We start from the raw sequence: 24,297 nt of genomic DNA, 5'->3' as shown, positions 1-24,297 counted from the left end.
TTTTTACATTTTTTTTATTTCCCCCTCCCTTCTGGTGACCACTAATCCATCTAATCCATTGTCCATGTCCATGAGTCTCTGTTTGTTTGTCCTACTCATTTGTTGCTTTTAGGTTTATCTCCACTATAAGTGATATCATGTGATTTTCAGTCTATTCTTTCTGGCTTATTTTGCTTGGTATGATTATTTCAAGATCCATCCATGTTGTTGCAAATGGCAGTATTTCATCTCTTCTTATAGCTGAGTAATATTCTGTTGTATATACGTACCACAGCTTCTTAAGCCAATCATCTATCGTAGGACACTGCGGTTGCTTCCATGTCCTGGCCACTGTGAATAATGCTGCTATGAACTTTGGTGTGCAAATATCTTTTTGGATATGGGGTTTCAAGTCTTTAGGGTAAATACTCAGTATAGTGATTTCTGAATCATGTGGTAGATCAATTCTTAGTTTTTTGAGGAAATGCCATACTATTTTCCATAGTGGCTGTACCAATTTACAGTCCCACCAGCAGTGTATGAGGGCTCCTATTTCTCCACATCCTCCAACATTTGTCATTACTTATCCTGTTGATTATAGCCATTCTAACACGTGTGAGATGGCATCTTATTGCGGTTTTATTTTGCATTTCCCTAATAGCTAGTGATGTTGAGCATCTTTTCATATATTTGTTGGTCATTTGTATGTCCTCTAGGGAAGAAGTATCTGTTGAGGTCCTCTGCCCATTTTTTGATTGGATCTTTTTTTTTTTTAATTGTTATCGAGTCATATGAATTCTTTGTATATTTTGGATATTAGGTTCTTATTGGAGGCATTGCTTGCAAATATAGTTCCCCATTCATATGGTTGTCTCTTTACCTTGTCGACAATTTCTTTCGCTGAGCAAAAGCTTTTCAGTTTGATGTAGTCCCATTCATTTACTTTTGCTTTTACTTCCCTTGCCTTTGGGATCAAATTCATAAAATCCTCTTTAAGCCCAAGGTCCTTGAGTTTAGTTCCTATGTTTTCTTCTATGAATTTTATTGTTTCAGGTCTTACATTCAGATTCTTAATCCCTTTTGAGTTAATTTTGGTGTGTGGTGATAGACCATAGTCTAATTTCATTCTTTTACAGGAGACTTTCCAGTTTTCCCAGCACTATTTATGGAAGAGGCTTTCCTTTCTCCACTCTATGTTTTTGGCTTTTTTGTTGTTGTTGTTGTTGTTGAAAATTATTTGTCCATATAAATGTGAATTTACTTCTGGACTCTCAATTCTGTTCCACTGGTCTGTGTGTCTGTTTTGCTGCCAATCCCATTATGTTTTGATTACTGTTGCTTTGTTACAGTTGGAAGTCAGGCAGAGTGATGCCTCCAGCCTCATTCTTTTTTCTCAGGATGGCTTTGGAAATTCAGGGTCTTTTGTGCTTTCATACAAATCTGATGATTTTTTGTTCTATTTCTTTAAAAAATACCGATGGGATTTTGATGGAGATTGCATTAAATCTGTATAATACTTTAGGTAATATGGTCATTTTAACTGTGTTGATTCTTCTAATCCAAGAACACAGAATATCTGTCCATTTCTTTGTATCTTTTTCGATTTCTTTGAATAGGGTCTTATAATTTTGATTATATAGGTCCTTTACATATTTCATTAAATTTATTCCTAGGTGTTTTATTCTTTTTGTTGCAATTGCAAAAGGAATTTTTTTTCCACTTCTTTTCCTGACACTTCTTTATTAGATATAGGAATGCCATGGATTTTTGAATAATGATTTTGTATCCAGAGACTTTACTGTATTTGCTTATTGTTTCTAGTAGTGTTCTTGTGGAGCCTTCAGGGTTTTCTATATAGAGAATCATGTCATCAACAAATAATGACAGTTAGACTTCATTTCCTATTTGGATGTTTTTAATATCTTTCTCTTGCCTGATTGTACTTGCTAGGACCTCCAATGTTATGTTGAATAACAGTGGCAATAATGGACAGACTTGTCTTGTTGCTGATCTTAGAGGTAAGGTGTTTAGTTTTTTACCATTAAGTATAATGTTGGCTGAGGTCTTGTCATATATGGCCTTTATTATGTTAAGGTATTTTCCTTCTATACTGATTTTGTTAAGTGTTTTGATCATAAACGGGTGCTGTATCTTGTCAAAGGCTTTTTCCGCATCTATTGAGATGATCATATGATTCTTATTTTTTAATTTGTTAATGTAGGGTATTACATTAGTCTATTTGCATATGCTGAATCATCCCTGTGCCTCTGGGATGAAGCCCACTTGATCATGATGTATAACCTTTTTAATATGTTGCTGATTTCGGTTCACTAGTATCTTATTTAGGATTTTTGCATCTGTATTCATGAGAGATATTGGTCTGCAGTTTTCTGTTTTTGTGTTTACCAGGTTTTGGTATCAGGGTGACATTGGCCTCATAACATGAGTGGGGAGGTATTGCCTCCTCTTCAATTTTTTTTGGAAGAGTTTGAGGAGAATAGGTATTATATCTTCTTTGAACGTTTGGTAGAATTCACTTGTGAAGCCATTTGGTCCTGGACTTTTACTTTTTGGTAGGTTTTTGATGATTGTTTCAATTTCCATACTGCTGATCAGTCTATTTAGATTTTCTAGTTCCTCTTATTCAGTCTAGGAAGGTTTTATTTTTCTAAGTACTGGTCCATTTCTTCTAGGTTATTAAATTTAGGGTTATATACTTTTTCATAGTATTCTTGCATGATTTTTTGTATTTCTGCGATGTCAGTTGTAATTTCCCCCTTTCATCCCTGATTTTGTTTATTTGTGTCCTTTCTCTTTTTTCTTTAGTGAATCTAGCCAGGAGCTTATCAATTTTATTAACTTTTTCAAAGAACAAGCTCTTCGTTGCAGTTATTTTTTCTATTGTTTTTGTTCATTTGTTTGTTTTCAATTTCATTTATTTCCACTCTAATTTTGATGATTTCTTTCCTTCTGCTGACTTTAGGCTTCAATTATTCTTCCTTTTCTAGTTTTTAAGATGAAGTGTTAGGTTGTTTATTTGGGTTTGTCCTTGTTTTTGGAGGTAGGCCTGTAATGATATGAACTTTCCTCTTATGACTGCTTTTGCCGTCATAAATACATTCATTTCTATCTATTTCTTAATCTCTCTTTTTATTTCTTCTCTGACCCAGTTATTCTTCAGTAGTATGTTGTTTAATATCCATGTATTTGTGGTTCTTTCTACTTTCTTTTTACAGTTGATCTCCAGTTTCAAAGCATTATGATCAGAGATTATGGTTGGTATGATTTCAACCCTCTTATACTTGTTGGGGCTATCTCTGTGTCCCAGTATGTGGTCAATCCTTGAGAATGTTCCATGTGACTAAGGAAGAATGTATAAGCAGCTGTTTTGGGATGAAACATAAATGTCAATGAAATGTAAATGTCAATTATGTACAGTTGGTCTAATGTATCATTTAAGAATGTTATTTCCTTATTGATTTTCTGTTTAGATGATCTGTCCATATCTGACAGTGTGGTATTTATGTCTCCTACTATGATAGTGTTTTGGTCTGTTTTTCCCTTTAATTCTGTTAGTAATTGCTTTACATATTTCAGGGCTCCCTGACTGGGAGCATAGATATTAATAAGTCTTATGTCTTCTTGGTGTGTGATTCCCTGTATCATTATGAAGTGTCCCTCAGTATCGGTCTTTACTTTTTTTTACTTTGAAGTCTTATCAGTACCGATATTAGTACCAATACTCTCACTTTTCTCTGAATGCCATTTCCTTGAAATATCATTTCTTACCCTTTCACTTTGAATCTACATTTGCCTTTGGAAATGAGATGTGTCTCCTGGAGGCAGCATATGGTTAGATTTTGCTTTTTGGTCCAATCTGCAACCCTGTGCCTTTTCATTGGTGAGTTCAGTCCATTTATATTTAGGGTGATTATTGAAATATAAGGTCTTCTTATAGCCACTTTTTCTTTTGCTTTCTGGTAGCTCAGTGTTTCCATTGCTTCCTTGTCCTTGAGTTTCTGTTTTCTTTATTTTTGTTGGCTTTTGTGAGTTTTCTCTCTGGACCTTCTTGTTTTATGTTATATACTTTGATTTTGACTCTTTGGCGTGTGGTTATCATTATGAACATATAAAGGATAGTTATATATATATATATATACATATATATATATATATATATACATACATACAGTCGTCCCTTTTCAGAAGAAAAGAGACGACTGTATATGTCGTCTGTGCATGCCTTATCTCCATTCCCCTTTGTGAATTTGGATCTTTGAATTCTCCCCTTTTTGGTCATTGTTGCCTCAGTTTGTCCCTTTGTATGCCAAACATTCATTACTAACTTGCTATAGCAAATATCTTCTTATTATTTTAAGCATATAATTCCCTGTTCTTAGTAAGGTTTGCACTCCTCTGCTTCTATCAGCCTGCTAGTCACCTTACTCCTAATTAAGTATTTTTTTTTTGTCATTTTGTTTTAGGTGAGCTGACCCTTTTCAGTATTTCCTATAGTGCAGGCCTTATAGTAGAGAATTCCCTTAATTTTTGTATGTCTAGAAGCGTCTTTATTTCTAAAAGAGAGCTTAGCTAGATACATTATTATTGGCTTGTAGTTTCTTTCCTTTAATTGTTCGAACATTTGATTCCACTCCTTTCAGGCTTGTAAGGTTTGTGCTGAGAAGTCCAATGATAATCTAATGGGTTTTTCTTTATAGGTTACCATCTTCTTTTCCCTGGCTGCCCTGAGAATTCTGTCTTTGTCATTGATTTTTGATAATTTTAATACAATGTGTCTTTGTGAAAGCCTTTTTGGGTTGAGATAATTGAGTGTTTTGTTGACTTCTTGAATTCCAAGCTCCAGCTAACTCCTTAGATTTGGGAAATTTTCGTCAACTATTTGTCTGAAAATGCTTTCTAATCCCTGCTCCTTTTCTTCCCCTTTGAGAATTCCCATTATTCTTATGTTTCCTCTCCTGATGGTATCAGCTAGTTCTTGTATTTCTCTTTCATTATATTTCATTCTTTGGTTTCTCTCTTCTATCTTCAGATCTATTTCTAGATTTCTGTTTTCAATATCACTGATCCTTTCCTCCATTTGGTTGACTCTATTTCCCAATCTTGTTATTTCATTTTTCAACTCTTGCAGTGTGTTCTTTATCTCTAGAAGGTCTATTTGGTTCTTTTTGAGAGTTTTAATCTCCTTGCTAAAGAACTCATTCTGCTCATCTAGTTGTTTTTTCAATTCCTGTGGTAGCTCTTATGCACAGATCCCACACTTAGACTTGCTGGTATGCAGTTTGGGTATTTTTTTGTTGGGTTTTAGATGTTCAGCTTATTGTTGTTTCAAGAGGAAAGATCTGGGGACATCTCTCACTTGGCCATGTTTAATGCAAACCAGTATTTCATTATTTAAGTTACAAGTATAGTAAATGATCAATTTTTGGCCTATTTATATTTAAAGATAATAATTTCCCTATTGCCCTTATGTGGATGCTGTGACAACACCTGTTCCCAAAGTATCATCATTACTCATGTGACAAACTCATTTCTATAATATTTTAATAGTTTTTCAAGGTTATCCCAACGTTTTAATTTAATATTTTACTCACCGCTCTTGGTTTGCACCAATCATTTGTTGACACTTCATGTGATCTATTCCATAAATAGAGTAAAATTCTGCTCTACTTGGCAATTTTTTTGAGGTATTATTAGTATATAAAGATTTTTACACCGATATGACCATGCTCCTAACTTGGTAAGGTAAAGTAAGGTAAGGTAAGGTAAGGTAAGGTAAGGTAAGGTAAGGTAAGGTAAGAGTACAAAAGTTAGTAGCTGGTCGTCTTAGTATGTGCACTGGACTACAAAACCAAGAGTCAGTTAGTAATTCAGGCCAGTCTTTATCCTCTGAGTCAGTTTCTAACAAGGGGAGTCAGTCAGGATACTCATTTATTTTTGTGGAGATTGAATTGGAGGTTTCCAGTGCTTTATTAGCTTCCCTCAGTACTCGGTTTCTTCACTGATCAAAGATTTTCCAACAAGTAGATGGTGCTGATGGTAAGGGTGAGGTGGAGGGGTTGGGCTGGGTGATTCTGGTGAGTCTTTTGTTGCAATAAGGTGACCAGGATGGTGATTCATGGAGGAAGTAGAGGATATCAGACAGTGGAGTTGTATCTGGACAAAAGGATGCCATTCCAATTCGATATGGTAGCACAGATGCTATTGCTGCAACTATCAATTGAGTATTCATAGCTGCAATGAGTATGGTATCTAAAAGTGAGCAATAAGCAGAATAGTATGGTCAGAAGACAACATGTCACACTGACCCACTTAGCAATTGACCCTTGAACAACATGGAGGTTAGTGGCGCTAACCCCCCATCCCCCAGGCATATGAAAATCTTGGAGGTAGCATAACTTTTGGTTCCCCGAAAACTTACCTGCTAATAGCGTGCTGTTGACTTACCGATAACATAAACAGTTGATTAACACGTATTTTGTATGTTATATGTATTATATACTATATTCTTACAATAAAGTAAGCTAGAGAAAAGAAAATGTTATTAAGAAAATCACGAGGAGGAGAAAATACATTTACTGTATGTTTTGAAAAAAGCCGGCATATAAGTAGGCTCATGTAGTTCAGACCCACGTAGTTTCAGGGTCAAGATGCATAGTGGATTTGTGCAAAAATAAAAGTAGTGCCCTATAAATTTCTAATTCTACCTAACTATTATTCTTGCCACTCAAGAAAATCTATAGTTATGGCCATTACAGCCAGTGTTGCTCCAAACTTAATCACCTTGCATCATGCGAGCTAAGTATTAGGTATCTAGCAATGATGCCATAAAAAATGTGTCCACTATTAAAACTTTATAGAGGCATCGTATTATTTTCTTTAATTTGATGTAATATGTTTTTTCCTTTGGTAATCCAGTAAGTTTTATTAGTGGCAGGTATTGTAATTTCCCCAGTATTATATATATCATTGTTTTTTAAATATTCTTCCTTTTAATTTATTTTAAAATTATAGGTGGCATACGTTATATTAGTTTCAGGTGTACAATATAGTGTTTAGACATTTATATACCTTACAAAATGATCATCTCAATTAGTCTAATAACCATTTGTTACTACAGGTATTACAACAGACTGTTTCCCCTATGCTGTGCATTACATCACCATGACTAATTTTATAACTGGCAATGTGCACTTTTTAATCCCCTTTTTCCTCTTTCCCCCATCTCCCACCCCCTACTAACTTAGATTCTGAGGTGGTGTTAGTGCTAATTCTCATCTCTGTGGGTGTCTACAATATTATTTCAATAGGAGTTTATTTAGAGATCTTGCTACTTCCCAGACTGATTTAGCCTAAGCTTTTGTATCTAGATTGTTAGTAAGGAAACTAAGCTTTTACTTGAGCAAACTATTATACCTGTCAATTGATTCAGAGGCAGCTGGGTTGTAGGGTAAGTGGAAGTTCCACATTCTGCCCTGTTCTTTGGCCCAATCTTATATTGGCTTTCCTATAAAATGGGTACTCTGATCTGATTCTATAATGGTTGGGATACTGTAGCAAGCAATCAAGATTTCCAATGCCCTGATGGTAGATTTTTGATCATTTTTTTTCTGCAAGGATAGGGTAATCCTGTTCCTGACCATATACCTACAATGGTATATGTGTATGATTTATTATTCTCTAGTATAGGCATGGGTCCTGTATAATCTGTATAATTTGGAAGGGTCTGTCTGCTTTGACCTTATCTGGAATCTTCAACAATTCTCACATTTCTTAATTTGCAATTGGAGGTATTTGGTAGATATGTATACATGTTTTTTTTTTTTTTCTAACCATATTCTAGTGCTGTATGTGCCAGTATGACCTATTTGGTGATGTGCCCATGCAATGATCCTATTAATCGGCACATCTGTGTGTTCAAGTTTTATGTTACATTGTTCTTATTTATGTATGGTTATGTTTTGAATTGGTTTTCTCCTTATCCATGAATCAGTGTGTTTTTTGAGATAGATATTAGGGGTTCTAGCCTCATTGGTTTTCTTAGTGAGCTTGTCTACTCTTTCTCATCATTAAAGCTGGCTACTTCAGAGTTGTCCTTCTGGTGTGCAAACTTGTGCTATTTTCTGCTATATGTCCTGACCCCATATGTCCTTATTTTCTATTTTCCAGTCATTTTCCTTCCATATTCCTGACCAAAGAGCTTTTCCATTAGCTATTGCCCATGAGCCTGGGAAAAGATATACCTCTTTCTGATGTTTCTGAACCGATTGTTCAATTGCCAATTTCATGGCTATTGGTTCGGCAAATTGTGCCGATTCTCCACAGCCTGATTCTGTCAGGGTTAGACCATCATTAGTCCTCAAGGCTGCAATCTGCCAGCATACACCAGATAGTGTCGTAGAGGCTGATTCATCTGTAAACTGCATGGTTGAGGACTACAATAGTCCCCATTCCCCAACTGCTCAATCTTGGAAAAGCTCACCCCTTAGAAATTCTAGCAAATGCATTTTTTGGCATTACTGAGATTTCCTCGGTTAATGCAGAGGGTGAGCCATCCATCCATTTTTCCTGCTTAGGAATATACCGTTTCCATGTTAGGACTTTATGGTCAGGGGTAGTTCCCTTCTATCTGTCAGGGGTCTGTTTTACCCACTCCAGAATAGGCTGATGGAGTCTAAGTATAATTGGTTTATTTTCTGGTAGTGACTCTGTATTTTGTAAGACCTCATAGACTGCTCAGGTGAGCCTTTCACTTGGTGGGTATGTTCTCAGACCATGGGAGCTTCTTAGTTTAAAACCCAAATGGGTAAAATTTTGGATCCTGTGGTTTTAGTCCGTAGTGACTATGTTGCAAACCCTTGTGAGTGCAGGCACTCTAGTTTATAGAGTACACATTAGCTGATGTCACTGTGTTAAAAGTTATGATAACATTTTTCAAATAAGTAAAGGCTGTCATTTGAATTTCTATTCATCTAAATTTTTTACTCTTTCTAGTTATTTTATAGATGAGTTTTAATATTATTCTCGTAAACGGTATGTGTTGTTTCTAATATCCAAATAATTCTGTAAGTATCTGAGCTGCTTCTTTAGCGATAGGAGTCGGTATGCCATCTATAGTGTTTATGAGTGAATCTGGTATTCTCCTGCCTTCAGGAGACCAAATTATGCCTAGAAGTTTTACCGTAGTTTGAGTCCTTGAACTTTACCTGGGTTGAACTTTATCCTCTGAGTTGTAGTGAATTCAGTTAAGTTTATCTTGATCCTAGTTTGTTCTTCTCAGTTATCACCATAAATAAGGATGTCATCAATATAGGAAATAATGATTTGTATGTATGTTGCATGTTCCTGAAAAGCCTGGATATTTGTTAGAAGGTTGTGGGCTATCACTGGGCTGTTAAGATAGCTCTGTGTTAACCTAGTAAACTGATATTGTCTACCTGCTCACGTGAATGCAATGGGTGGCTTTTGTCATCAATAGGTAATAGCAAAGAATATGTCAGATAAGTCTATCACTGTATTATAAGTTTGAAATCCAGTGGCGATATTGTTTTATGTTAGTGCCTGTATCTGGAAGTACTTCCTTGATTTTGGGAGAGTGTTTGTTTAAATTCCTATAAATTTTAATTTACTATAAATCTGTATGATCCATTTTGCTTTTTTACATGCCAGATTGGGTGATTATATGATGAAATAATAAGCACGATAATTTATTTCTTTAGGAGTTCCTGAATTTTTCCCTTAATTTGAGTATGTCCTCCATTAAAATTGTATTGGGATATACTTTTTATTTTAGTTGGAACAGGCAATTTAACTGCATTCCATTTTGCCCTAGCCAAATTGGTTTTAGGAATTGTTATATCTTTCTTTGTTATATGATGTCCTATTCATCCATTCCAAGAATGTTTTCTAAATTGGGTCCTGTAAAGCATTTAGCCTTATGGGTGATCTATATCGATTGTTAGAAATCTATGTACCCATGTACTTGGGGTAAATTTCCCCCTAATCTTTTGATTAGTCCTGTTACATTTTTAATATTTTCTAAATTAGCAGGATATCCTCATATCATTGTTACTGGAGACTTTGTATCTAATAACATAGTAGTATACATAGTGATTTTATTTATAGAAGTGGTTTATATTGAAATGGCCACTGTAAAAAATGAGCAATTTTCTCTGGCTTGGGCAAGAAGACTACCAAGTCCCTGTAGGGAACTGATTGGACTTTCTCTCCTTTGCCAATCAGTGGCTTGTTCATTAATAGAGTTAGGTTTTATCAAGGGGTTATTGTTATTATTATTATTTATAATAAACGGGTTATTAAGTCTATTTTCTGTAGATGTATTTCCTCTAAGTTTGGTTGTTTTCATGTCTCTGCTACTGTAAATAGTTTCTGGGATTTCTATTTGGGTTTCTGTTTTTATATTTTGGATTAAAGGGTGGTGGTCTAAATTGTTTAGGGGGCCAAAAGGGCCTTGAAAATTTAGGTCTATATGGCCTATATTGATTTGGTTTATTTACATTAGGCATAGCCTGTTTTGTCTACATACATTAGTGTTAAAGCAATAACTTTTATCTTGACTTAGTTTCTCAGCTGTTCTTATTAAGTCAGTGAGCAATCCTGTGTTCCTGGTGCCTGCAAATACTGTAAATAATTCTGTTCTGTCCTGTTGGGGCATATCTTTTAAGATAACCTTTTAAATTTGTTCTGTTGCTTCTGCAACTAGTAGTGAAGATGTCGGTACCCTAATAGAGATCATAGTCAGTAGTCTTAATTTCATTGTTATATTAGTAGTTTCCCCTGCCGTTTTCCATGGAGATGTTTTAAGGGATACTATATTAGTTATTATCTTAATCTCCAGGCTGCTGCTACCCAGGCAAACAAAGGTCTTTGTAAATTAATATTATGTTCTTTAAATGCTCTAAGGCGTTGTTTAATTTAGTATCAGTGGTAATGGGGCTGAGTCACAAAATTGGATCATATGTATGTATGTCTTATCTGTCCAATTAAATGCAAAACTTCTGGATTTTAGAGTTTTGGTAATACAATATTTTTGCATCCCTTGTAGAATTTTAAGCAATGCTGGACCAAGACACTTAACTAATACTACTGATCCTGTTAGACTTTACCTTACACAATTATCCAGAATTAGTCCACTTCTCTGTACCCCCACTATACCAAAGTAATCTGGAGTCTACTTAGTCTCATCTAGACTTATGCTAGAGTCTCCCAAGTGCCCCCTGCTCCTTCTGGCCCCTGCCATCTTTTCCTCGCATACCAGGCAGTCTGACTTTAAATATTTAAATCAGATGATGTTACTCTCCTCCTTAAAGTCCTCTACTTCCATGACATATCTTAGATTAAAAGTTGTGATCTATCTCTGCCTAAAACTCCCCTTTTCACTTGTTAGTGGTCACTCAGTTCTGGGTTCTCTCACTTTCCTCTGCCTTCTCTCAGAGTACGAATGTTTGACTCCTTCTCATAATTCAGGTCTCAGCTCCCTCTTCCTTGCTTGACCACCCAATCTACACTGGCTCCCCACTTCCTGTATGTCACTCTGGATCATATCATCCATTTTCATTTTCTTCATAGCCCTGATCTCAACAGAATATGTCTTGTTTACTTGTTTAACTGTTTTTTCCTCTAAATGCAAGTTCTGTGAGCTTACCTAATTTGTTCTCTGCTGTATTTCCAGCCCTAGAACAAAGGCCAGTGCATAAGAGGTATTCAGTAGCTCTTCGTGGAATAAATAAACAAAACCAGGCATAAATTTTTATTTTTCCAAATTTATATTTCTTTATATTTTGACATCATTTTAAAATATTCAGTACTCTGTACTGAATATGCCCTCATTTTAGCACTGGAAATCTGTGCAGAGGCACACAGGACGGGAAATAAAGGGAGTGTGGACATTGGAGCAGCTGCAGCTTGACAAGGTTTGTAAGTTGTTCATGCTGCCTGGACTCCAGGAGCTTTCCTCATTTCTGTCTTGTAACTGGGCCTGTTCTCCTACCCATCCCATGAGGTCCAGGCTAGCAGTCTGTTAAAATCTCTTTTTGTTTAAGTTAGCAAAAATCCAGTCCTATCATTCTCATTCAAAGAAGCTCCACTTTAACTCTGAGATCCAAAATTTTTTCAATACTGGTGCAGTTTTGCATATTTAGCTCTGAGTTCTGACATGCTGAGTTTACTACTGCTATAAGAGATACTACCTTCAAAATGTCAATTTCATCCAAAACCTCAATTGAAAGACAGTATATTAGCATTATTATTAATTTATTTATAACCCATCGTGTTCTAAAAGTATTTCATTTTGTTAAATTATCCTACAAAGATATAGTAAGAAAAATACATTTAAAACAAGAAACAAAAATGAGACAAAGGGAGAAATGTGATATGAAGCCACAAGTGAACCTAATCTATAAAATGGTTACCATGAAGGCCTAGACAATAGGTAAGGGAAAGATGCAATAGCGTGAGGGGGTCTACAGGTTGTGGTTTTTGCCATGGTATTTGGCAACAATATTTTCTACTTGAAATAGTACCTTCTCAACCTGTATTTCTGTTTAAAGAGCTTATAATCTCTACAGTAAAATGGGACCATGAGAAATTTAAGCAACTTGCTAAATATGAACTGCCAACCCAAATAACAGGAAAGGCAGTGCACTTACTTAAAATCATTATGTTATCACTTAGGTAAAAAAATTTAAGATATGTGCCTTAAATTTCTGTTTTTTGTTAATATTACTAAAAAGAAACCTCCACCTCATTTTAAGCTGTAGTGCTTTATTTTAAATTAACGATAACTTATTTTGCTTTACACAATAGGTGGACCTTGGAAAACTAATTTTGTAATCTATTTTTATAAATCGAAATATTTTAAATAGAATAGAGGAACAGACTATTTGAAAGAACATCTATAGTCAGTCCTTTTGCAAATCAATCATTACTTTCTTACTATTTTAGTGACATGAGGTTTTTACATATTATAGAAATGCTGGTTCCCCTCTTGTAGTTTTTAAAACGGAAGTGAAGCCCAGATTTTAAATGCAAACATTGCATAAAGATGATGCTCATACATAGTAACATAGTAAACACAATCATAAGATACTGATCTTCATTATTGTAATGAAGATTTTCCCATTTTAATATTTATTGCCTTTTTTTTTTTCCTACCAAACCTTTTCCAAAAAGGATCTAAAGCAACTATTGAACACATCACAAGTGCCACCTAGAGCTTTCTTTCAAAATAACATTTTTTGTCTTCAGAAACAAGAACAAAACAACATATAGGAGGCCTATACTTCTTGACAGAACTTGTTTAAATAGCTCTGCTTCCTAAATTAGTCTGTTTTCAGTCAAAAATGGATTTAAAATAAGAATTTAGAACTGTGGGCACATCTCCCAATACTGCTTGGTTTTAATTCTACATAGATGTATATGAAGTAAAGGACGTTAAATAAAAGAAAAATGAAGGTATTTCAACAAAGAAATAACAGAAATTTTCCAAAACGTATTTTCTTCTCACACCCAATGGATGCTGATATCTCATTGAGGTTCTAATTCCATTATTACTTATTTATGCCTCAAGTCACTGCTCTTCCCAATTTTCTTATCTTTAAGGCATTGACACATTGTCATTATCACCACCATCATCGCCAAGTCACAATCACAGCACTAGCTGAGTGGCTACTATTGTAGGACCTAGTGCTAGTGTCCAGGAAACAAACACAGGCTTAGTCTCTACCATCAAGGGGATTAATAATATCAACTTGGAGAGAGAAAAAGGAGAAGATGAAAGAGGAGAAGGAACAGGAGGAGGAGTAAAGAATGTGTGTCATAATAAAACAGCAATACTAGATAAAAAGCCATCACCATTTTTCCAGTTCACAGACCAGAAAATATTGTAGTCATCATCACTTCTTTGTCCTGTCTTGGTACTTGAGTCCTGCAGTTCTCTTTTGAAATGCCTTTCTGATCTTCTCTCTCTTCCTTCTCTATTGTCCATTTATTCCTTTACCTCATGCCTGGAAAATTGCAACAGACTTATCCTTCAGCTTCCTGCCTCTCCTACTGCCAGGCTAATGTGACTAAAATGCTGCTTTTAACTTTAATTCTCTTCCTCAAGAACTAATTATGGCTCTCTTGTGCTTATCAGACCATGGGCCCAAATCTCTGAGCCTGGCTTTGAAGGCCTTCTGTGATTTACTCGGACTTTATCCATTCGATTTGATGGACCACTACACTCCAACACCAAATTTTCACCCCTAAAGGGCAGGTCTCTCTTTACTTTGAACCAAGGGACACAATACCCTTTCATTTCCTTTTTTTAAATTGTGTGGGATTTTCTGGTATTTCTACTTGCCTTTTTTTTTTCTTTTTGGTTTCTTCTGTCATTTGCCTTTATAATTATAACATTTTCAACTTTTTTTTACAGATATTTCATTATATTTGTTATTCTATCACTTATTCCCATTTTCCTCTTCCACATGCCCTTTTTCCTTTTTGCCCTCCTTCCTAGCATTACAATTTTCTCCAGTCTCTCCTGGTTGCTCTTTCATCTTGCTTCACAGCAAGTCATATTGAACTTCCCTTTCTTGCTCTGGAGGTTTGTTCCACTGTTTCCTGAGTTACTAGTCTTCCTCTTTTATTTCTGATTGTTTTGCTGGAGAATATTTTCAGACAACTTACTCAAAATGAACATGTAGGAGGTAAATGTTCCAAGTCCTTCCTTGTCTGATATGTCTTCATTCCACTGTCACAATTAATTGTGTTCGTCTGGGTACAATATTCTACTTTATAATCATGTTGCCGAGGAACTTGGTAGCTTTTTCCCCCTCATGTTTCAGTACCTGTTTTTCCTGATAAGTCAGATGTTATATGGAAGACAAATTGTTCCTATTTTACTAAGTCAAATCCTAACAATTCATTTTTCCATTTTAAAGCTGAGCCCCATAGGTCTGTATTCTGTTTTTAATGCTGCCTAGTAAAATTTGACATCCTGACTCTGAAAATACAGAACTTTAAATTAAAAAGTCTAATAAAGAGATGCAAAAAGATGTTTCTTCTCTACAGCTACAAAGAGATGTCCTTTATCTTAAAACTTGGTCAGAGGATCCAACAATGTAAGTTCTTAACTTTGAACTTTCACAGGTGTGTTAGTCTTGTTTACCATGAGACAGAAAACTTGTGTAAATATTCACAACTGCTACCAGCTCATTCTGTTCTCTCTAGTATAAATCTATCATTGGAATTATTATTTGAACAAAGGAATCTGATAGGTGCTAGAGATTTTAGAAATTGTTTGACATGTCATGTGAACACAACCTTCAGTGACACCTGTATTTGTCTGCTTGCTAAGACTTGTTCAGATAGTCTTTATTTGTTACCTTGGTGATAGTGTTGTGGTATAAGCATTATTAAAGTTGCTCTGTCAAATCAGAAGAGGGTTATCGGCTCTCTCCTACAGGCATAATGAACAAATAAAATCTACTCGACTAGAGTCCTTTACATAACAAAAAGTTTGAGTCTTGTCTCATTATATTTTCATGTGGATATCTAGTTGCTTCAGCACCGTGGACCACAGTGACAATTTCTCAAACCAAAGTTGGTTTTATATTTTATTTCTAATACCTGAGTGCTATTCAGAATATGTCACCTTTTTAGTATTATTTACAACATGGAACATTTCAATGCCCTTCAGGAACTCTGAGAGGGGAGAGGAATATTTGAGAACAATATAAAAATGCAAAGCAGCAGTTCCTTTAATTAAAAAAAAAAAAAAAACAATTACTCCCTACCTCCAGACACACACCAAGGTCCAAGAAAACAATATTCCATAATACTTTCCTAAATATGGTGAAAATCTTCCTACCAAAACCGAAAGTATTCTCTATATTACCATAGTATTAAATTTTTACTAAATTATTGTTTTCCAGAGTAATCAGTTCTAGGACATAGAACAGTAGGAAAAAATAGTTTTGTGGAAGGGAACCTTCCTTAGATCCATACAAACTTCATTGTCATCTTTGAAAGTGATCAAATAGATAATAGGTAAACAGAACAGCACAGAGTAAGAAAATAAGCCCACACATAGAGGATCACTTGATTTACCACAAAGGTGCCAATGAAATTCATGGGGAAAGGAAGGCTTTTCAATATATGGTACTGGTTTAAAGGTTACTTGCATTTTAAAATGGGATAAATATTATCAAATGATTCACCAGACAGATTATACTAATTTATATTCTCAGCAACATGAATAATCAATAGATTTATAATCTATTGATATAAATGTTCAAAGATATATGAAAAGAGTGGGCATTATGTTTATTAAGCACAAAGTCCTCTTTCTATGTGTGTATATAATGCAGTTCATTCATCATTCAAGCAACAAGTAATTACTAAATGCCTCATATATTCTAGGTACTGATTTAGGCCCTGGGGATTTGGCCGAAGGCAAAGTACCTACTTTCTTGGAGCCTAAATTCTTGTGAGGGGAGAGAGATAATGAACAGATAGAAAAATAATGTTATGTTATAGGCTCCTAAGTTGTATGAGGGAAAAACCCAGCAGAGTAAGGGGTGAGAGAGAGACGAGGAGTGAGGATTCTACTTCAGACAGGAGGGTCAGGGAAGGTCTCTCTGTGGAGGTGGCCTGCATGATGGGAAGGAGAGAGTCAAGCCAAGTGTGAGAAAAGGCATATTGTCTCAGACAGATACTCAAGGAGAGTTAAGGCTCTAGGTCAAGAAAGTGGTTGGTGTAGGAGAGACTCAAGGAGAGGCCAGTGTGGCTGGTGAGCATGGGAGAGATGCTCAGATGTGTCGGCAGGGGCTAGATCGTGCTGGCCTTATTGGCCATAGTAAGACATTTAGATTCTATTCCAATGTAAGGGGAAGCCATGGAAGAGTCTTCAGCACTGATGTGGCATGATCTGACTCATACTTAGAAAATGTAATTTTGATCGCTATGGGGAAATGAATTAGAGGGGGAAGAAAGAAAGTAAAATGGCCTTTAGTTGTGACCAGAGGGACAGTAGCTTGGACTAGGTGGTAGCTGGGAAAGTAGTGAAATATGATCAAAATTGAGACATGTCTGAATGATATAAAAGTTAGGGCTTGCTGTTGATTTGGATGTCAGGGGTGGGGAGGGCTAACGGGAAGAGAAGAATAAAGGATGACGCTTAGGTTTTGGAACTGAACAACTAAGTCAGTGTTAGTGCAACCAACTGAGATAGAGATGACTAGGGAGGGAGACAGTGGGGGCAATGGAAGAAAAATGTTGATGTGTATAATGGAACAACCCAATATCTGTCCACAGATGAATGGATAAACAAAATGAAGTGTATTCATACAATGAAATAGTATTCAGCTATGAAGTGGAATGATGCACTGATATATGCTACAATGTGGCCAAACTTTGAAAACATTATGCTAAGTGAAAGAAGCCAGATGTGAAAGGCCACATACTATATGATTTCATTTATGTAAAATGTCCAGAATAGGCAAATCTGTAGAGTCAGAAAGTCAATTAGTGTTTTCCAGGGGCTCAGGATGTGGAGGGAAAATGGGGAGTGACAACTTAATGGAGGTTTCTCTTTGGGGTGATGAAAAAGTTCTGGAGCTAGACAGTAGAGATGGTTGCATAACATTGTGAATGTACTAAATGTCAGGGAATTAGACACTTTAAAATGGTTACAGTGGTTAATGTCGTTATTTGTATTTTACCACAATAAAAAAATCTGAGACAACAAAAATTTTAGAATCTATGTAAGGAAACTCAAGAGTTTAGTTTGGGACATGTTAAATTTGAGATGCTTCTTAAATATTTAAGTGGAGCTGGATGGAGGAATCTGAAACTCGGGGAAAAATGCAAGACTGCAGAAAGAAACCTAGAAGTCTTTAGCATAGGGATGGCATTTAAAGATTGAGGACTGGGTGAGACCATGTAGGAAGGTAGTGTGGAGAGAGAAGAAAGAGAAGGCTGAGTCCTGGGCTACCTCAATATTTTGAGGTCAGGAATAGAAGGAGGAGCCTACGAGGCAGAGTGAGCACATTGGCTCCACAAAGCAGTAGGAAAATCAGAAGAATGTGGCACCTCTGGAGCCTGTTTTGGGGAGAGGGGTGCCAAATGTGTCAATTGCTGCTGAGAGATGGAGTAAAATGAACACAGTTGGATTTTGTGCAATGGATGTCAGTCCTTGTGATCTTCACAAAGTTAATAATAAATGCATTACTGTACTCAAAATATACTCGCTTAAAACATTTTTTGGTCTATTGATTTCTGAAACAGATGTATTAAAGTTTTCTTCTGACATTATAGATTGATCAGTTTTGATTTCTTGTATTTCTAATGTCTTTTGCTTTTCAAATTTTAAGTTCCGTATTAAGTAAATAAAAGTTTTTGGTTTTCATGTCTGTGAATTGTGATTTTTATCATTTGGAACTAGCCTTCTTTCCCTTTAATGTTTTAGATGTCTTTTTTAAAATGGCATATAGCTGGATTTTTTTTTTTTTTTTACTACGAATCAAAACTCATTTTTGGAAAATGGAAACTTGACTCATTTGCATTTTTATTGTTAATCTGTTTAAATAAATTTGTGTTATCTTGTTTCAGGTTGCTTTTTTTTTTTTTCTATTTCTTCTTTCTCCCGGTGTTGTCTTTTGTTAGATTGATCAAGTTTTCTTTGTTCCATTTGTTTTCCTTTAAGGGTTGGCAAAGTTATGTATTCAGTTTCAATTATTTAGATGGTTAACTTAAAATTTGAAATCTCATGGTTATATATTTTTTTATCAGTATCTAGAATTAATTCATCTTGATATATTCCCATTAAGCAAGAACTCATATTCTCTGACTTTCTCCTTCCTCCACTATAGGTGTAAGAAATTTTTATCAAATTAGTTTTATTCTAGTTAAGTATTATTGTTTGATGTTTTTTTGACTTACTTTTTTTCCTCCATTGCACATTATCTTTTTCTTTGGATTACTTTTTGTCATTGTTGCTTTGTTCAAGTGCATAAGTACTGTAATTATTTTAGAAATAGTGTGTTTGTGGCAGAAATTCTGAGTCTTGGTGTGTTCAGAAATGTTTCCAATTTGCTCTTTCATCTGATTATTCAAGTTTGCCTTGGTATAGATTTCTAGGTTCATAATCATTTCCCTCCAAAATTTTGAAGATATTGCTCTGCTGTCTTTGGTACTCAGGGTTGCTGATGAGAAGTCTGGTGCTATTCTGCTTCTTGTTTCTTTGTAGATTTTATGTGGAAGTTTTCAGAATCATATTTTTTATCTGTGGGTTTCTTGAATTTCACCAGGATTTGTCAGTGGGCCCTTTCAATCTATAAGTTGTGCTTTCTTCAGCTCAGGGACATTTAATTTTTTTTTCTCTTGATTTCTGCTGTCATGGTTTCTGTATCTTTTTTTCTGGAAGTCCTAGTAGATGGATTTCAAATCACCTTGATTAGTACTCTATATTGCTTATCTTGATATTTTCCATTTACTTTGTCTTTTTTATTTCAAAATTTGGGAGATTTTCCCACCTTAATCTTTCGGCTCACTATTTGACTTTTAGTTGTATAGGTTCCATTGATCATTCATTCACTCAACAAGTATTTAATGAGTTCCAGGCATCATTTTAAGTGGTGAGATTCAGTGGTGAATGAAGTCCTCTTACTGGATTTTTCTTTTCCAATAACTCTTTTTCTCTGAATGTTCTTTTTATATGTAGGAAAAATATTCTCAATATATCCCTGAATATACCAAATGGAGTCTTTTTTTTTCCCCCTAAGATGAAAATTTTGTTCTGATCTCTTTTTCACCCAGGTCAGGTCTATTTATTCTTTTTTGTCTATTTGACTCTCGTGCTATTAGCTTTCCTTAATGTCTGGTGATCCTGTGTTATCTTTTACTTTTGCAAATGAAGAACTAGGTTGATTATTGTAGGTTAGTTCCATGAATTTTATCTGCTTTTGTGTGATTATGGTGACAGACCTCTTCTCTGAATACAAGGTCTAAGTTCCCTTAGGTTGGTAGAAAATGTTCCCAAGAAGCATTTACTTAAATGGGTGTGGAGCAGGCAGGTAGGACAATTTGTATCAGTCAGAATTCTTGATTATAAGTGAGAGAAACTGGGTCTGGCTAATGTATGCAGAAAAATAATTTATCAGCGAACTATTGGGGAGCTCACAGAATTGAGCAGAAGGCTGAAAATCAGGCTTGGAAAACCAGCAGGAACCAAGGAACCTCAGCCAAGGAAACTTGGCAGGAATACTCTGGTTAGGTCATTTTTTCCAGCCTTTAATGGGTGTCATTCTAGATTCAGATCTTGGGTGGAACAGTCAGCACTTCAATGGCCAAACCAAGAAGCAGGATTATCTGACAGGCACCCAATAACCACATACGGTAGGCAGAAAAAATGGCCCCAAAGATGTCCATGGCCTAATCCCTGAAACCTACGAACACAGTCCCTTACATGGTAAAAGAGACTTTGCAGATGTGATTAAGTTAAACAATTTGAGAAAGGGTAAGTATCCAAGGTTATCTAGGTGGGGCCTATTACATGATTACAGGCAGGGGAAGATCAGTGGGCCCCATGTTCTGATACAGTTCTTTACATTATCCTGATGGTTGATTCAGAGCCTTCTTCTGTATTATTGTAAATGCCTCTCTGAGTTTGGAATCTCTGGATTTGCTCTTACCTTCTCATTATTTTAAATATTTATTTGGTTTGTTTTCTGCTGCCAGTTTTGGAATGCGAATTTTCTTCACTCTTGTCAATATTGATTTCATTTAATTCTATTTGCCAAGATATTTCAAATTTTCAAGTCTTAAAGCAGGCAATGGGAGAAATGCAGGTTAAGGATGGGTTGGTTAGCTCTAGGGTGGTCCAGGTGGAAGCAGATAGGATACAGAGGTTAGGAAGATCCAGTGGATGTCAAGGAAGCTCCTTAATGGGAAAAGAAAAAACAGACCTGGATTCAAGTCTCAGTTTTACCCCTTACCAACTATGTAACCTTAGGCAAACTGAGCCTCTGAGAGCTTCATTTTCCTCTCTTGTAAAATGGGGGTAACATCATCTCTCAGATAGGGTTGCCGCAAGGATTAAACAAGATAATATTGGTAAAGTGATTACCATAGGTTTGGCATACAGTAATACTAGATATTTACTGAGTGCATTTACATGGATAATCTTGTTTAATCCTGATTATTAAGCTTATTACACAGATCAAGAAATTGAGGAATAGAGAATTGATGTAATTCAATTCTGCTTTGGGCTGTGATCATCAAGTGGCAGAGCAGGGATTTGAACCTGAGTAGTCTGGCTCTGTCATCTCTGCACACATGCGAAGCTACAAATTACCCTATGGATGAGGGCTATCAGGCTGAGTACTCTTCTCTGGCTTTTAAATTTTTCTGTGCAGTTTTAGGGTAGGGAGCCAAATTATTTTTAGGAATTGGGAAGTGATCAAGTCAGCAAGAGCTGACTAAGTAGCCCCAGGAATAGACAAGCTGGAGCTAACAAATCATTTTTGGTTACTGTTTAATATCTATGTTTGTTGGCTTGTTTGATTTTATTATGTATTTATTTTTTGGAGGTAACATTTACTAACAGTAAAGTATACATATCTTAAGTGTACAACTCAATGAATTTTCACATATGTTTACACTTGTGTAATTACCGTCCACAATAAGATATAGAAAATTTCTAGCCTACTAAAAGTCTCCCTTTTGCCCTTCAACCCCCGGCCGACAGTCAGTACCTGGCCAAAGGTAACTGCTGTACAACTTTTATTGTCACAGGTGAGTTTAGTCTACTTTTGAACTTCATATACACAGAACATATAGTTTATGGTCTTTCATGTCTAGCTTCTTGCACTCATCCTGTGTTTGTTTGTTTGTTTAAATAAAGAACCAGATGCATTACAGGCCATAAATCTGTGAGCAGGTGACCACATTCCATGAGCAGATAGCTAAGATCTCCTAGCATGACCCCCAAGGGCTCTGTACACAAGTACAGCCGTTTGCGAGCTGTGGGGGATGAGAAAGAGGAGGAAAACCCTGCCTGAGCAGGGCTGCCATCTGCTTAACACCCTGTGAACTCCCTGGACTTCCTAGTACAGTACAGCTATGAAGAAAATGGTCATTTCTTTTCTCCTCAATTCCCCATGAGTCAGGTTTTAAGATGGGACAACTGCCTGAGTTTGCTTGATGGTGACACATTCTTTACTCGTTTTCATCTATGGTGCAGAGGGAAGCTCTGAATCTCTGTATACACTTAGGAGCGGAAATGTACATGCCTCCCTCCAGCTTCTGGATGGGGGCATATCTGTCTTCCCTGTGAAACATTGCCTTCCATTGCCTCCCTTTTTAGGATAATTCCAGCTTTCTTCCAGAAGACCAAGAACTCTTAAATTCGTGGCTGGGGCTTTTTCCAGCTAGCTTTTGAAATACAAAGAAGCTCTTAAACCTCTTATACCTGGGCATGAGAACCTGTGCCTCAGAACTGGAAAGCCAGGTTTCCTTATAGAGAGGGAAAAAAGGAGAAAATCGCCTTTTCCTTTTATCAGATAAGTCTCCAACAGAAGTAACAACAGGGCACACAAATAACTCTGTCAATAATCTATTCTCTGCCACAGGACGAGATTTCGTACCCCTCCTCTGTGATTAACCACGGGAAAAACCTGGCAAACTCACACTGCAGCCTTATCAGCTCCTGTTTCTTCAACTACAGAATGGTACTGATACCAACCTTACAAGGGTATTGTCATTAGTAAATGAAATTAACTGGATAATTAGAATTCTAATAAGTTTATTTTCTTTTCTTTTTCTCTGTAGGAGGAATCACCTGTTTGCATGGAAGCATGAATATCTGAATTGGGTGCCAGATTCCAGGGATCTGAGGACAGAGAAGTGGAGCACTTTGCCAGGTAGGTGGGAACAGGTGGGGCCTACAAAGACTTTTCTTTCCTTCTCTTTATGGTTCCGAGCAGGTGAGTGGTGTGACTTAGGGAAAGTCATAGGTCACCTTGACTACTCAGAAGGAAAAACTTTTGTGTAACTACTATCTAGATTACATGAACCTTGTCACATACATTGTAAAGTCTAAGTCTTGATTTCTTTTCTGTGAAAGAATTTTCATCAAGCTCGAAGAACAAAATGTACTAGTACCTTGTTCAAGTAATCAATACCGCCCTCATTCCCAAACACTTTTACCAGACTATACCTGTAATCTGGAGTTTTTATTACACTGAAATAAATTCAAATGATCAGACATGCATGCAAACTTTTCCCTATATCCCCTTCTTAGCTTCTGTTATCGGAGGCATATGAATATCTACCACTCTAAGATGCAATCTCTGAGCTTTCTTTTGAGAGAGAATATGAGGATGATAGACCCTTAGGACTGTGAACTGGCAGCTGAGACTGTCGATTAGAAATAGTTTAATCAGATTGCTTTCCTAACAACTAGATTAGATCAGTACACTGAGAGTATAGAAATTAGAATTTTGATGGAAGATGGCTTGAGGGGATTGAACAAACTTAAAATTCTAGTAATGTTTATATATATATATATATATATTGCTGTAGTTGAAACCTCAATTTGGGAAGTTGTAATTGAATTTGGGAACATTGAAATTTAGAGAGTGGGCAAAAATGAAAAAGGCTCAGGGAAGCTAGAGGACATGAGCACAGTACAAGCCTAAGTAGGGGATGGAGAGGGGTAGAGCCAGAAAGTAAGATTGTGGAGGTAGAAAGATACCAAAAATAAATACAGGTTTCTCCTGCTTTCCAAAAGTAGAACATTCCTTTTGTAAGCTAAAATGGTGTAGAGTGAAATAGCAATTACCTTTGGATACATCTTGCTAATGATGCACAAAATAAATTAAGATTAAGCGTAGGTGCTCACAGACAAACAGTTCAAAGCTACACCGAGATGCTGAATGTGGTTCCTGGGGAGGGAGCATGGTGGCGCCACTCAGAGCTCAGGGCGTGCACTGCCTCTTTAACAGTTCGCTGACAGACAAATGGTGAATGCTATTTTCGCTTTTTGTCTTTTTTATTAAAGTGAAAATCTTCAGATTTCTTTCTGTCGGTAAAAAGTGGTACTAAGGTAGGTCTTTTATAAAAGCAAAGTGGTATAACGTGAACTTCTGAAAAGCAGGGGACACCAGTATTATTTCTTGCAGGCCCTATTGTCCTCTCTGGGCAATTTCCATCCCAACTTTTCTCTTGTTACCTCTTGTCACTGTTTCATCCTGGTAAAAGTGAGAAACAAAGCAGTTTCTTGACCTAGTTTTAAAAAGA

General features: G+C 36.1%; 1 long non-coding RNA gene across 1 annotated transcript in view; it reads left to right on the top strand.

The window, feature by feature from the left end:
* The window catches only part of LOC107505026, a 42,844-nt gene extending 19,767 nt beyond the window's left edge, over nt 1–23,077 (top strand). Inside the window, exons 2-3 of the long non-coding RNA XR_001595601.2 lie at nt 22,629–22,727; nt 22,828–23,077. This is a non-coding gene — a long non-coding RNA (uncharacterized LOC107505026). The remainder of the gene's footprint in view (nt 1–22,628; nt 22,728–22,827) is intronic.
* The last annotated feature ends 1,220 nt before the right edge of the window (nt 23,078–24,297 follow it).

This window comes from Rousettus aegyptiacus, unplaced genomic scaffold (genome assembly GCF_014176215.1).
Source record: "Rousettus aegyptiacus isolate mRouAeg1 unplaced genomic scaffold, mRouAeg1.p scaffold_m13_p_2, whole genome shotgun sequence".
NCBI classification, from domain to species: domain Eukaryota; kingdom Metazoa; phylum Chordata; class Mammalia; order Chiroptera; family Pteropodidae; genus Rousettus; species Rousettus aegyptiacus.
The sequence above is the reverse complement of the archived record's forward strand: the minus strand, read 5'-3'. Positions and strand labels throughout refer to the sequence as shown.